We start from the raw sequence: 16,712 nt of genomic DNA, 5'->3' as shown, positions 1-16,712 counted from the left end.
TGTTGGTTATTGGTTGATGTCTATCATATTTGTTTACATCTATTGTTTAGTCAAGTTGTTGTTTTTTCGGTTTCACATTTTGTCATACGATGTGATATGTGTTTTACTCATCATTGAATTCTCCTGGTTGCTAAAATCTTCTTCAGTTGGACTCGGTTAGATAGTTCTCACATTGGAAATCATACCATATTTCCTTATTTTACATACATCTAGTTCTGAGGACTTTTGTTTGTCTTTTTCCTTTGATGACTGTTTTCCGTGTTTCTTTGACATTAGTTTTTGGTTTGCTCCTCTGTATGTCAAGCTATTTTACTTATATTGTAACGTCAATATATCTCATATGATATATAAGGTATCTTATATCATACCTAGCTACAGCAAAGAATAACGAGCAATATCCCCAGGGTCTTCCGAGAGGGGGATGAGAGACCCATGGAGCAGGACAAAACGGTAACAACTCGGCTAATCCAACTTACTTTGACTGGAACAACGGCAGAAACAAAGTGTCATTGTGGAAAGGTTTGCAAGAACTTAAAAAGTTAAATATACACCAGGCAAAAACTAAGTGTGGATCTGGAAAGCAGCAGAAGGAACGCACAGTTATCACTGATGAGAAGACGGAGGACCACAGCCAGGAAGCATACCACAGTGCTGAGGACCTCTTACCTCATGAAGCTACTCAGATCAACATTGAGGATGAACAAGGAAATCAAAACCAACAGAAAACGACAATACCGATCAGACAGCAGGAAAGAAAGATATAATGGCCACTAGAAGATGATAGGAGATTGGAGATTTTTTATGAAGACCTAGACAAGATCTTAAATAACACACTAACCGGAGATGTACAGAGAAAGATATCATCAATGTCAACAATTGTATGTGTAGTAGGACAAAAACGATTTGGAGGTAGTAACACCAAAACAAGAAAAGGCACTCAGGGTAACACCAAACATAGCCGACGTCAACAAGAATTACAAAAAATCAGAACCGAAATAAATGATGTCACAAAGCAGTATAGAAGCGCAAATGGGGAGGAAAAAAAAGGAGTTTAGTTTAAACATATTTATTTATAGTGGATTGGGAAACAAGTTTTGCCTTGTAGCGGCATTAACCTACTCTTTTTCGAAATCTACAAGGGTGTCTTTAACGTGCAAGAGATATGTCTCTCTCTTAACACAGGTCAGCCATTTATCGTCCCCTTCCGACGGACTAGCATCGTTTCCTTAAGACCATACTCGCAAATGGTGTCAAGGGAGAGCCGAAAATTGAGTTCCTGAAATTTTCATCCCGAACGGGAATCGAACCAGGAACCTTTGTGTTAGTAGTCCGATGCACTAACCACTACACCACGGCTCTCTGGAAGGAAGGAGTGAATGAGCTAAGATCAATACTGAGGGAAAGAAAAAACAATTTACAAAGAGCAGAAAGAATCAGAAAAGCAAGAAGAGAAAGAGTGAAGTAGAGAGCAATGTTTGTTGCCAACCCATACACGTTTACCAACTATCTATCAGAGACACACAGCAGAGAAAGGCAGTGGGAACATCTCTGAAACTGAGAAAGGATAGAAAAGGTGCTAGAACCAGAAATACCAATGAATATTAAGGAACTGTCATAGAAAGAAGTAACAGATGTTGTGAAGAAAGCTAGGTCTGCATCCATCAGCAGGACCAAATGGCATCCCGTATCAGGTATATAAGCAGTGTCCAAAGATTTTGCAACCCCTGTGGAGACTACTGAAAGTGGTGTGGAGGAAAGGAAAGATACCATTATGTTGGCAGAAGCAGAAGGGTGTTTTATTCCACAATTTAGAACTATCTCCCTCCTAAAAGTATAAGGAAAGAACTTTTTCTCTATCATGGCTAGAAGGATGGCATCATATATGACAGATCACAATCTACAAAGAGCAGAAAGAATCAGAAAAGTAAGGAGAGAAAGAGGGAAGAAGAGAGCAATGTTTGTTGCCAACCCATACAATTTTACCAATGCAACACTTGACGGAACAAAGGCGGAATCAGTAAAAAGTACAAAAGAGGAAGTAGGAAAAGATTTATCAGGGTCACACAGCGTCAAAAGGCAGTGGGAACATCTTGGAAACTGCGTTCCAGTTTTTGGTAGGGTTCGTGTTGCTTATTCTTTAGTTTTCGATGTTGTGTCTTCTGTACTATTATTGTCTGTCTGTCTTTTTATTTTTAGCCATGGCGTTTTTAGTTTATTTTCAATCTATGAGTTTGACTATCCCTCTTGTATCTTTCGTCCCTCTTTTTTAACATCTATGTAGACATTTCGGTACAGAAGGACGGAGTACCAGGATTCTAAGGATGCATTGACATACAAGCATTATTTCACAACTGATTCAAGAGGCCAACGTGAACAAGAAAGATCTCACAGTAGTATGGTTAGATTTAACCAACGTCTATGGCAAAATTCCTCAATCTCCGGCGCAGAGATCACATATCCGTTCCATTCAATACTACGTAACACTACACTCATATTACGTGTAGTATTGCGGAGCATGTATGGAACGGATATGATCTTTGCGCCGGAGATTGACAATTCCTCACAATACAGGAGTCACTGGAGCATTACCATATTCAAGACCACTTTAAGAAAGTATTAAGAAATTATCTCAGTGGTATTAAGCCGCGATTTACTAATAACATATTTACAACCACATGGCAGAAACTAAAAAAAAGGAATAGTTACTGGATGTACCATCTCAGTTATCTTGTTTGTCATGGGAATAGATATGATGATAAAATCTAGAGAGAGCGAAATTAGAGGCATAAAAGCATCAACCGACATTAGGCAACCACCAAATAGAGGGTTCATGATCGATTTGACCATTACTACTGATACCCATTTCAGGCTAGAAGGGTGTTAAAGGTCTTGGAAGAGACATTAACATTTTGTATGAAATTACATCAACAACAGTCGAGGAGCTTGAAAGAATCATCAACGGACATCTAAGGAAATGGTTAGAAGTCCCTCGAAGTTTTACAACTGTAGGACTGTACAACAGGACCGCTAAGGTACAGTTTCCATTAACATCTATAGTGGAAAAATTAAGCAAAACTCGCCTTGTGATGACTTTGAAAGAATCTAGAGATGACAAAGTAAGAACAGCAGGTGTCCAAGTAAGAACAAGACGAAAGTGGCCAAAGCAGTTTCAGAGGTAGAGAGTAGATAAAGGTATAAGGACATCGTAGGAACAGTGGCAGTAGAAGGACAGGTCCTTGGAATATCAAAAAGTTGCTACTGGAAAAATGCTAACACCCAAGAGAGACGAAGCCTAGTTCAAAGAGTGATAAAATCTAGAGAACAGACAAGCAAAGACAGTAGAATTAGGGATCCAAGGTGATTTGTAGGGATGGGAATTAGAACAACGATCCCTTACATGGTCAGAAATATGGCGATATCCTCAGTACCAACTACATATCCTTCTACCAACACCTATAAATCTGCACAGGTGGAAACTTTCAGAAACACCAGATTGTTCCTTTTGCGGAAACAGAGGAACACTACAACATGTACTTTCAGAGTGCAATACCGCTCTTACACAGGGTAGATATACATGGCGACACAACTAAGTACTCCGGGAACTTGCTGAAGTGATAGAGAAACAGAGAAGAGATGCAAAACACGCAAGAAACAAACCTGTCCAGATCCAGTTTGTAAAGGAGGAGAACTAGGTCAGAAAAGTAAACAGAACACATCAGGAATGTTAAATCAGGCGAGAGACTGGCACTTAGAAGAGATCTAGGGAAAACTGCAATTTCCTAACATTGTACCGACGAACCTAAGACCAATCAAAGTTCTCTGGTCTTGCGGCAGTAAAAAGGTAAAAAAAAGTAAAAAAGCTGACTGTTCCCTGGGAGGAGAGATGTGGCGAAGCCAATGAAAGGAAGAGAGCAAAGGACGATGAACTGTTGGTAGAGTGCAGAGATAGAGGATGGCATACATGAACTTTGCTGTTGAGGTTGGCTGCAGAGGCTTCCCTGCACAGTTAGTGTGGCGGTTGTTTTCTGCAGTAGGAGTGACTGACCGGCAAAGAAGAACAGCAATTCAGAAACTGGGCCAAGCAGCAGAGAAAGCGTCTTGCTGGATATGAATGAAGAGAGACAGTAGTAGCTGAAAACCCACCACCAATGCGCAGTGATTGATCACCACTGTGGACCCAATCCTGAGAGTTTACCGAGTTAGGGGCCGAAACACATGATGACGGATGGCCTCGGCTGGGGACATTGGTGGTGTTTGCAGTAATTCCACCACTTTGGTGATATTGCCGTGTTGTCCTGCTTTGTTGTTTTACACAATCTGGAATATTTATGGTTATTTTATGGTGTAAAGCTTCGTGGAACAAGAAAAACCTTTATTTTCCCTATGGTCTCTAATGATGGTAATTTTAGTTCATTCAGAATATATATGATAGTAATCATGAACCAGGTTCTCTGCTGAATTGATGTTTTATGAAACGTGCTGATCTTCTTTGCACCATTTCTATCTATTTGATGTGGTTTTCCTGATATGGATCCCAGGCACTGCTTGTATATTCAACGTTTGTTCGAACAATGGCTTGCTATGCTCCTTCCTAATTTCCTCTGGGAATTTGTTTTTCCTCAGAAAACATAGTGTTGTTGTTGTTGTGTATATCCCATTTCAGGTTGTTAGTGAACTGAACTAACAGTTTTGGTCTACCTTTTCTAAAAGTTGGCAATGCATGTGATATATTTTTTTTAGTTGTGTCTGACAGGATTTTTTTCTTGTTGATTATTCTTAGAACATAACATTTTGATGCATTATTTAATCTGTCATTTAGATGCCTAGTCGACCAATTTATCCAGATCTTTTTGTAATTGGTTACAGTCACCATTGCAATATGTTGCCATGTATAAAATGCTATCATCTGCAAAGAGACGAAACTTTGACTTGGAGTCATCCCCATTTTTTTATGTGCATATCCCATTTCAGGTTGTTGGTGAACTGAACTCCTAAATATGGGTTTTGGTCTACATTTTCTAAACAAATTTCCCATGCATGTGATAGTTATGTCTGATAGGATTTTTCTTGTTGGTTATTCTTAGAATATAAAATTTTGATTCATTGAATTTCATGCCTAGTCGGCCAATTTATCCATATTTTTTGTAATTGGTTACAGTCAACATTGCCAGGTATAAAAGGCTATAATCTGCGAAGAGACGCAAATTTGACTTGAAGTCATTCCCAATATCATTGATATATAAAAGAAACATTTATGGGCCATAAACTGTACTTTGGGGTTCTCTTGATTTTACAAAGGCGTTTGTAGATGTTTCTCCTTCAACTGCTATACACTGATGTCGTTGTATGAGCCAGACCTTTACCCACTCATGTATGCCATTTATTCCGTGGTGCTCTAATTTCTGCAGAGCTTTATGTGAGACACTACATCGAATGCTTAACTGAAATCTAATATAAGCATATCAACTAGATCTTTCTTTGTTTTGCTTTATCTACAATTGTTGTTACTAATTGAGATTCGCATGCTCCTTTCTGTCTAGAGCCATGTTGGTAATCGTGCTGTGGTGATAGTTGTAATCCAATCTTTTGGGACTGACCCTTCATCATGTTTTCTTAAATATTGTTGTTATGTATGGCGAGAAACTTGTAGCACACTCCTGTAGGGCCCTGTTTGAATTGTTATCTAGTCCATTTTTCATTTTTCAGGTTGACATTACTTAATAGTTTTCGTACTCCTTGTACTGTTATCTCTAGATGGTCTATGTTAAGTGATGTGCTACTTAATGAGTTTTCATCAATAAAACAGACACACATTGATGGCTATGTGCTTCCGCTTTACCTTTCCTGTCTGCCATTGGTTTTCCATTTGAACTATAAGTGGTGCTATTCCACATGAGTCTCTTTTCTTTGATTCAATGTATAACTGTCTAAACTTTTTTCCAACAATAGGTGTTTTTCTCTCTCCTTCTTCGTCTATTTTCCATTTGAACTACAATGTAATTGGTGCTATACCATAGCAGTCTCTTTTCTTTGATTTAACATATTGCCAAACCTGTTTCGAACAATATGTTGTTTTTCTCTCTCCTTTTTCATCTGATTTCTTAAATATAGTTTTGATGTGCTTTTTCTAGTTTATATTTTACTGGTTTTTCTCAGGAGCTTAAATTCTTCCAACTTTGTTTCATTGTTAGTTGATAAGTAATCTTATAAATACAATGGTCATGAATTATTACCTTTTTTCTGCAATAAGATTCACTAAACTACTCAGATATATCTTTTATGATTTCATAAATTTCCCATGCCACCAAGCATCAGCAAGAAGCGTTGTGTTGTCACAAATCGCCTGGGAACAGTATATCTAACAATAAATATGTTCTTGATCAAACTGTTTTCTTTTTCTCTTGAGTTGTTTCCGATGTTGTTAAATCAAGACCTTTTATAGCTGACTATATCATATAGGTTTTGTTCATTAATGAAAGTTGAAACGGTGACCTACAGTGCCTTAAATTGTTCTGGACTAATGTAGATAATTGACTCATTGGTTATCATACGTTGGTAAATAACGCTCCGTGGTATCTTGGCTTACCGCTCACATAGAGTTTCATTTATGAAACTATTTTCTATGTTGTTTCTTGTGTACTGTTATTTGTCTGTGTGTCTTTTTCATTTTTAGCCATGGCGTTGTCAGTTTATTTTCGATTTATGAATTTGACTGTTCCTATTGTATTTCTCGCCCCTCTTCTACGAGACTGCATAACATCATACAAGCAGACATCAGTATTTGGTAAAAAAAATCATTATGCATGATGATTTCTTTTTTTCCATACCCCACATCACAGTTGTGTGTTCCTTTTAATTGTAGTATTTGCTGCTGGAGGTCTGCTAGGACTGAACATTTGACAATATTTGACTTTAGTGATTTAATTCACTTCTATAGATAAGGGAGAATTAATGACTGCAGAACTGTTTGAGGAAATGAATGAACTTTACTGAATAGTGTGTCTGATTTATATTTTTATACTTAGACTTTCCCATAGCCTATATATATTTCCTGGTTATATAATTTAATAAAATACAGTAGAACTTCATAGCAGTTATTAAAGGAATGGTGCTAAACAATATATGCAGTGACGGGTCAGATTAATTTATAGAACTTTTGTTTATATAAGACCAAACCCTGATCCGATGAAGCTGTATATTCTGCAGAATAAGCAAATAGTTTACATTTCATTATTGTCATTTTAGTATATTTAAATAAAGGAACTTACCATTAAGATGATATACTACTCTGTATTGTCGACTTTGTCTTTCTTATATATATTTTTTTAAATGTGAACGTTTTCTGTTTCTATTACATTTGTTCTTTCTTTCTATAGCCCTTTGTTCTATTTTTAGCGCCATGTCTTATAAAATAATAAAATATAAGATGTAGTCCTGATAGTTGCCGACAAGATAACTCTTACCAAGAGACCAAAGTGACAAATGATACTATATATTATTAAGAAATAATTGATGCAAGCTATTATACTTTATTGTAGTTTTGACATGGGTATATTCTTGATTACTTTTGCCCGAGCGATAGTGAGGGCTAGAATAACACGAATATAATGCCTACCCATGTTAAAACTACAGTAAAGTATAGCTTGCATCAATTATTTCGATTCTGATTACGTCAATTAAGGTCATTTCTATGTCTGATAATATAAGTGTAGATCGTTTGTGTAGGCTCTTCCATGAACCTCTCATTTTTGTTTGTAAAGAAGCAAACGACTGACACTGTGATTTTTAGAGGGAGGAGTTTGAACAGCCAACAATACATGAACGGTTGTCGTTTCTAGGTCAAATACATACATGTGATGGACTGTAAAATTCAGATCAGGAGATTTGGAAATTTTGGTCAGGAGATTGGACCTCAGATCAGGAGGTTTTTTATCGACATATTTTTCGTCGTAAAACTAACCGTATGATGTTTTTTTTTCTTCTTCAATCTTCCTTGTGAATGGCATTAGTTAAAGTCTGCATATATTAAGGAATAATTGAGAAGAATCTTTTTTTCTTTTATTTTACGATGAGAATATTTTTTTCTTTTGTTTTATATTGTTGATTGCTGATGAGAATCTTTTTTTCTTTTGTTTTACATTGTTGATTGCTGATGAGAATCTTTTTTTCTTTTGTTTTACATTGTTGATTGCTGATGAGAATCTTTTTTTCTTTTGTTTTACATTGTTGATTGCTGATGAGAATCTTTTTTTATTTGTTTTTCATTGGCATTGGCTTGAGATATAAGAGAGATTTATGCTATACATTTATTACATAATAAATAAATAATAAATTAACAAACATTGTTGATCTTTGTCAAATATTTCTGTTGTTTTGAAACTGGTGTCTTTGAAGACGGAGATAACTGTCGTTTTGGCATTTTGAACACATAATGGTGTACAAAATAATGAATTTGCTTATATAATTTTTCAGTCAGCTTGTGTAGCAAACAGCTCACATTGAGCTGAAACCTCAGGCTGAAACCATTCCTTTTTCCAGTATTTTCATCTCGAGATTTTCATATACAATAAGTGTTTTTCTTGGCATCAAAAAACTTCCGATAAATTTTTGGACAACAACATTCCATTTTCCATCAATGCCGGTATTTATCGGTATTTGCCTTTAATCATCCTTGGCGTGTGCCATAAACAGAAGCCACATCGAGTAATTGATATACAAACACCTTATGATTGTTCAATCAAACTATTATCACTTGTTAATTAGCCTTTAGCGAGAAATAAAATCTCCACATGTTGCGTAATCAGGTAATGTCAGTTACACCGGATACGTTCGATAAACCTCCTGTTTTTACGACTTAAAAAATCTCGGGTTTTTACGATCTCAATGATAAATTTTGTAAACAAAATAGTAAAAATGGCGACTGAAAATTATCATTCATGAAATTTTTTCTACACGGGATTTTTTTCTCTTCGACGGGAGGACGGGAGGGGACCCCTGAAAACGGGAGTTTTGTACTCCCGTCGGGAGGTTCACATGTATGCAAATATGTCAATTTCGGAATGCAACTCATTACAGTCATGATAACTAAATTAGTAACAACATGTGCATCATTGTCGAGCCTTCGACTTTTGTCGCAGAAAGCTCGACATAGGGATAGTGATCCGGCGGCGGATATGAGAAAAAAAGATCAAAAACTCAAAAACTTAACTTTGACCGCTGTGAACCATAAAAATGAGGTCCAAGTCAGATGAAATCTGCCAGCTAGACATGTACACCTTACAATCATTCCATACACCAAATATAGTAGACCTATTCTATACAGTATGAAAAAAAAGACCAAAACACAAAAACCTAACTATAACCACTGAACCATGAAAAGGAGGTCAAGGTCAGGTGACATCTACCAGTTGGACATGTACACCTTACAGTCCTTCCATACACCGAATAAACCAGACCTATTGCTTATAGTATCTGAGATTTTGACCTGACCACCAAAACTTAACCTTGTTCACTGATCCATGAAATGAGGTCGAGGTCAAGTGAAAACTGTCTGACCTTGCAAGGTACACACATAACAAATATGGTTATCCTAATTACTTATAATAAGAGAATTTAACATTACAAAAAATTTTAACTTTTTTTTCAAGTAGTCACTGAACCATGAAAATGAGGTAAAGGACATTGGACATGTGCCTGACGGAAACTTCGTAATATGAGGCATCCATATACAAAGTATGAAGCATCCAGGTCTTCTACCTTCTAAAATATAAAGCTTTTAAGAAGTAAGCTAACGCCGCCGCCGAAGCCGCCGCCGAAGCCGCCGGATCACTATCCAAATGATGATTGTGGTCAATTTCGACTGAATTTGACTTGGAAGTTCTAGACTCTTTTGTAAAAATTAGAATGGACGACTGTCCCCATTTGATGAGAATAGCTCAAAATGCCAGGTGAACTAAAAAAATCAGAAATGTACAAATTTACGAAATTTCAATTACCATGATTAAGATAATATTTTAGTCATTATAAGAGTAAATGGTATGGAACTCCATTCGTCATTTTAAAGATACGTTAGTTGCTTTTTATCTCGTCCTTAGCATGAACATAAACAGTAAGTTTTTTTCGTACTAAGAATGACCTACAATTATTTGATGCAATGTAAAAATTTGTTTTGACGGTTGTCGCTCCTTGAATTAAACTTTTTTCTCAAATGAGACTTATGCATTTGGTCACGAAAAACAAACACGACAACAGGCTGACAGGCTCTTCAAATGACAGACAATGTTTACCCAAAAAAACAAATTTGTAAACACTAAAAGTTTTTCCTTGTGTGAAGATAAATACAAATATATTACTTTGCAGAAATTGTATATCGTATTCATATAGTGTAAATAGAAATAAAGTAATCAAAATTAATCCACAGACGACACAATATTGACGAAATAAATCCGTAGTGTCAACTACATAGCCATTAGCAATATAAAAATCGAGATGCACCATAATGGTTTGGCGTGTCTTGATTGAAAAGTAAACATTGGTTATGTTTTGATATTTGTTGATGTGTTTATGTTTCCAGGAGTCCAAATTGTGTATACAAAGGGGTTCTATTGGAGATTCACAAAATACATTATGAAAACGATACACGAAAATGTTGTGACGGGGAATATTGGTAGCTCAACTTCCTCAATGTACAGATTCTCTTCTAATTAAACAGAAATAAATGTTTTTATTCATAAACAATTAAGAACTTAGTAAGTAAGTAAAAGTTAAAATCACAAAAATATTGAACACCAAGGAAAATTCAAAAGGGAAAGTCCGTAATCAAATAAAAGTAAGTAAATTTTGTTTGAACTTAGACAAGTAGGCATAATCATAAACATGTAATATGATTCTGCTAGCTGCGGAACTGTTACTCTACTGGTTTTTGTAGCATTTTCGGATTATGGTTTGCAAATTATGAAAAAATATCAGAAGGACCTAAGTGCTACGGGTTCATCAGCTATGATTCTGCTTGCTATATAAACCACAATAACATTTTTTTAAGAATCTATCGCAAAAAGATTGCAAAATACAAAGCAAGGTATTAGTTCTTGTAATGCTTTTCTTCGTCACAAAATCACTGCAAGTACTTTAAAACAAAACAAACATCGTCTTCATTGCTCAGATTCAAGACGGTCACCAAAACAGATTTTTAACATTTGCTATATAGATGTCATAATAGGCGTCTGTATATGCGAACATAAGCAACAAAACTGTCACGGTGACCACGAATAGGCATTAGGGAAAAGAAAACTAACTAAAGGTTTTGATTGATTGAAAAGTTTACCCCGAAATTATAGTTGGAATCTCTGAAAGGTTTCGATGGATATCATCCTTGAATTAGCTAGTTACATTAACAATTATCTGAAAATCACACCCGTTTAATCTGTACTACAAGATATTGACATTAGTTGCAATTCACCAATCGGTCGTAAGAAATGAAAATGATCAAATATGTACGCAACAACACATTTTTTCGGATAGATTATCCTAAATTATAAAAGGTGTGATAGGCAAACCATCAATATAAAGGTTGAAGATAAATGGGATCCGCAAATATTTACATGATTGAATATTAATAAATAGCAAAATTATTAACCTATTGAATAAATTGGATGATCAACAATGGATACAGGTGACATGCTGGTGACTGCATAGGAGTTTCTCAAGTTAGATAAAACAAGAATGGGCCATAAACTGTACTTTGGGGTTCTCTTGATTTTACAAAGGCGTTTGTAGATGTTTCTCCTTCAACTGCTATACACTGATGTCGTTGTATGAGCCAGACCTTTACCCACTCATGTATGCCATTTATTCCGTGGTGCTCTAATTTCTGCAGAGCTTTATGTGAGACACTACATCGAATGCTTAACTGAAATCTAATATAAGCATATCAACTAGATCTTTCTTTGTTTTGCTTTATCTACAATTGTTGTTACTAATTGAGATTCGCATGCTCCTTTCTGTCTAGAGCCATGTTGGTAATCGTGCTGTGGTGATAGTTGTAATCCAATCTTTTGGGACTGACCCTTCATCATGTTTTCTTAAATATTGTTGTTATGTATGGCGAGAAACTTGTAGCACACTCCTGTAGGGCCCTGTTTGAATTGTTATCTAGTCCATTTTTCATTTTTCAGGTTGACATTACTTAATAGTTTTCGTACTCCTTGTACTGTTATCTCTAGATGGTCTATGTTAAGTGATGTGCTACTTAATGAGTTTTCATCAATAAAACAGACACACATTGATGGCTATGTGCTTCCGCTTTACCTTTCCTGTCTGCCATTGGTTTTCCATTTGAACTATAAGTGGTGCTATTCCACATGAGTCTCTTTTCTTTGATTCAATGTATAACTGTCTAAACTTTTTTCCAACAATAGGTGTTTTTCTCTCTCCTTCTTCGTCTATTTTCCATTTGAACTACAATGTAATTGGTGCTATACCATAGCAGTCTCTTTTCTTTGATTTAACATATTGCCAAACCTGTTTCGAACAATATGTTGTTTTTCTCTCTCCTTTTTCATCTGATTTCTTAAATATAGTTTTGATGTGCTTTTTCTAGTTTATATTTTACTGGTTTTTCTCAGGAGCTTAAATTCTTCCAACTTTGTTTCATTGTTAGTTGATAAGTAATCTTATAAATACAATGGTCATGAATTATTACCTTTTTTCTGCAATAAGATTCACTAAACTACTCAGATATATCTTTTATGATTTCATAAATTTCCCATGCCACCAAGCATCAGCAAGAAGCGTTGTGTTGTCACAAATCGCCTGGGAACAGTATATCTAACAATAAATATGTTCTTGATCAAACTGTTTTCTTTTTCTCTTGAGTTGTTTCCGATGTTGTTAAATCAAGACCTTTTATAGCTGACTATATCATATAGGTTTTGTTCATTAATGAAAGTTGAAACGGTGACCTACAGTGCCTTAAATTGTTCTGGACTAATGTAGATAATTGACTCATTGGTTATCATACGTTGGTAAATAACGCTCCGTGGTATCTTGGCTTACCGCTCACATAGAGTTTCATTTATGAAACTATTTTCTATGTTGTTTCTTGTGTACTGTTATTTGTCTGTGTGTCTTTTTCATTTTTAGCCATGGCGTTGTCAGTTTATTTTCGATTTATGAATTTGACTGTTCCTATTGTATTTCTCGCCCCTCTTCTACGAGACTGCATAACATCATACAAGCAGACATCAGTATTTGGTAAAAAAAATCATTATGCATGATGATTTCTTTTTTTCCATACCCCACATCACAGTTGTGTGTTCCTTTTAATTGTAGTATTTGCTGCTGGAGGTCTGCTAGGACTGAACATTTGACAATATTTGACTTTAGTGATTTAATTCACTTCTATAGATAAGGGAGAATTAATGACTGCAGAACTGTTTGAGGAAATGAATGAACTTTACTGAATAGTGTGTCTGATTTATATTTTTATACTTAGACTTTCCCATAGCCTATATATATTTCCTGGTTATATAATTTAATAAAATACAGTAGAACTTCATAGCAGTTATTAAAGGAATGGTGCTAAACAATATATGCAGTGACGGGTCAGATTAATTTATAGAACTTTTGTTTATATAAGACCAAACCCTGATCCGATGAAGCTGTATATTCTGCAGAATAAGCAAATAGTTTACATTTCATTATTGTCATTTTAGTATATTTAAATAAAGGAACTTACCATTAAGATGATATACTACTCTGTATTGTCGACTTTGTCTTTCTTATATATATTTTTTTAAATGTGAACGTTTTCTGTTTCTATTACATTTGTTCTTTCTTTCTATAGCCCTTTGTTCTATTTTTAGCGCCATGTCTTATAAAATAATAAAATATAAGATGTAGTCCTGATAGTTGCCGACAAGATAACTCTTACCAAGAGACCAAAGTGACAAATGATACTATATATTATTAAGAAATAATTGATGCAAGCTATTATACTTTATTGTAGTTTTGACATGGGTATATTCTTGATTACTTTTGCCCGAGCGATAGTGAGGGCTAGAATAACACGAATATAATGCCTACCCATGTTAAAACTACAGTAAAGTATAGCTTGCATCAATTATTTCGATTCTGATTACGTCAATTAAGGTCATTTCTATGTCTGATAATATAAGTGTAGATCGTTTGTGTAGGCTCTTCCATGAACCTCTCATTTTTGTTTGTAAAGAAGCAAACGACTGACACTGTGATTTTTAGAGGGAGGAGTTTGAACAGCCAACAATACATGAACGGTTGTCGTTTCTAGGTCAAATACATACATGTGATGGACTGTAAAATTCAGATCAGGAGATTTGGAAATTTTGGTCAGGAGATTGGACCTCAGATCAGGAGGTTTTTTATCGACATATTTTTCGTCGTAAAACTAACCGTATGATGTTTTTTTTTCTTCTTCAATCTTCCTTGTGAATGGCATTAGTTAAAGTCTGCATATATTAAGGAATAATTGAGAAGAATCTTTTTTTCTTTTATTTTACGATGAGAATATTTTTTTCTTTTGTTTTATATTGTTGATTGCTGATGAGAATCTTTTTTTCTTTTGTTTTACATTGTTGATTGCTGATGAGAATCTTTTTTTCTTTTGTTTTACATTGTTGATTGCTGATGAGAATCTTTTTTTCTTTTGTTTTACATTGTTGATTGCTGATGAGAATCTTTTTTTATTTGTTTTTCATTGGCATTGGCTTGAGATATAAGAGAGATTTATGCTATACATTTATTACATAATAAATAAATAATAAATTAACAAACATTGTTGATCTTTGTCAAATATTTCTGTTGTTTTGAAACTGGTGTCTTTGAAGACGGAGATAACTGTCGTTTTGGCATTTTGAACACATAATGGTGTACAAAATAATGAATTTGCTTATATAATTTTTCAGTCAGCTTGTGTAGCAAACAGCTCACATTGAGCTGAAACCTCAGGCTGAAACCATTCCTTTTTCCAGTATTTTCATCTCGAGATTTTCATATACAATAAGTGTTTTTCTTGGCATCAAAAAACTTCCGATAAATTTTTGGACAACAACATTCCATTTTCCATCAATGCCGGTATTTATCGGTATTTGCCTTTAATCATCCTTGGCGTGTGCCATAAACAGAAGCCACATCGAGTAATTGATATACAAACACCTTATGATTGTTCAATCAAACTATTATCACTTGTTAATTAGCCTTTAGCGAGAAATAAAATCTCCACATGTTGCGTAATCAGGTAATGTCAGTTACACCGGATACGTTCGATAAACCTCCTGTTTTTACGACTTAAAAAATCTCGGGTTTTTACGATCTCAATGATAAATTTTGTAAACAAAATAGTAAAAATGGCGACTGAAAATTATCATTCATGAAATTTTTTCTACACGGGATTTTTTTCTCTTCGACGGGAGGACGGGAGGGGACCCCTGAAAACGGGAGTTTTGTACTCCCGTCGGGAGGTTCACATGTATGCAAATATGTCAATTTCGGAATGCAACTCATTACAGTCATGATAACTAAATTAGTAACAACATGTGCATCATTGTCGAGCCTTCGACTTTTGTCGCAGAAAGCTCGACATAGGGATAGTGATCCGGCGGCGGATATGAGAAAAAAAGATCAAAAACTCAAAAACTTAACTTTGACCGCTGTGAACCATAAAAATGAGGTCCAAGTCAGATGAAATCTGCCAGCTAGACATGTACACCTTACAATCATTCCATACACCAAATATAGTAGACCTATTCTATACAGTATGAAAAAAAAGACCAAAACACAAAAACCTAACTATAACCACTGAACCATGAAAAGGAGGTCAAGGTCAGGTGACATCTACCAGTTGGACATGTACACCTTACAGTCCTTCCATACACCGAATAAACCAGACCTATTGCTTATAGTATCTGAGATTTTGACCTGACCACCAAAACTTAACCTTGTTCACTGATCCATGAAATGAGGTCGAGGTCAAGTGAAAACTGTCTGACCTTGCAAGGTACACACATAACAAATATGGTTATCCTAATTACTTATAATAAGAGAATTTAACATTACAAAAAATTTTAACTTTTTTTTCAAGTAGTCACTGAACCATGAAAATGAGGTAAAGGACATTGGACATGTGCCTGACGGAAACTTCGTAATATGAGGCATCCATATACAAAGTATGAAGCATCCAGGTCTTCTACCTTCTAAAATATAAAGCTTTTAAGAAGTAAGCTAACGCCGCCGCCGAAGCCGCCGCCGAAGCCGCCGGATCACTATCCAAATGATGATTGTGGTCAATTTCGACTGAATTTGACTTGGAAGTTCTAGACTCTTTTGTAAAAATTAGAATGGACGACTGTCCCCATTTGATGAGAATAGCTCAAAATGCCAGGTGAACTAAAAAAATCAGAAATGTACAAATTTACGAAATTTCAATTACCATGATTAAGATAATATTTTAGTCATTATAAGAGTAAATGGTATGGAACTCCATTCGTCATTTTAAAGATACGTTAGTTGCTTTTTATCTCGTCCTTAGCATGAACATAAACAGTAAGTTTTTTTCGTACTAAGAATGACCTACAATTATTTGATGCAATGTAAAAATTTGTTTTGACGGTTGTCGCTCCTTGAATTAAACTTTTTTCTCAAATGAGACTTATGCATTTGGTCACGAAAAACAAACACGA

This window comes from Mytilus galloprovincialis, chromosome 1 (genome assembly GCF_965363235.1).
Source record: "Mytilus galloprovincialis chromosome 1, xbMytGall1.hap1.1, whole genome shotgun sequence".
Classification (NCBI taxonomy): Eukaryota; Metazoa; Mollusca; class Bivalvia; order Mytilida; family Mytilidae; genus Mytilus; species Mytilus galloprovincialis.
The sequence above is the reverse complement of the archived record's forward strand: the minus strand, read 5'-3'. Positions refer to the sequence as shown.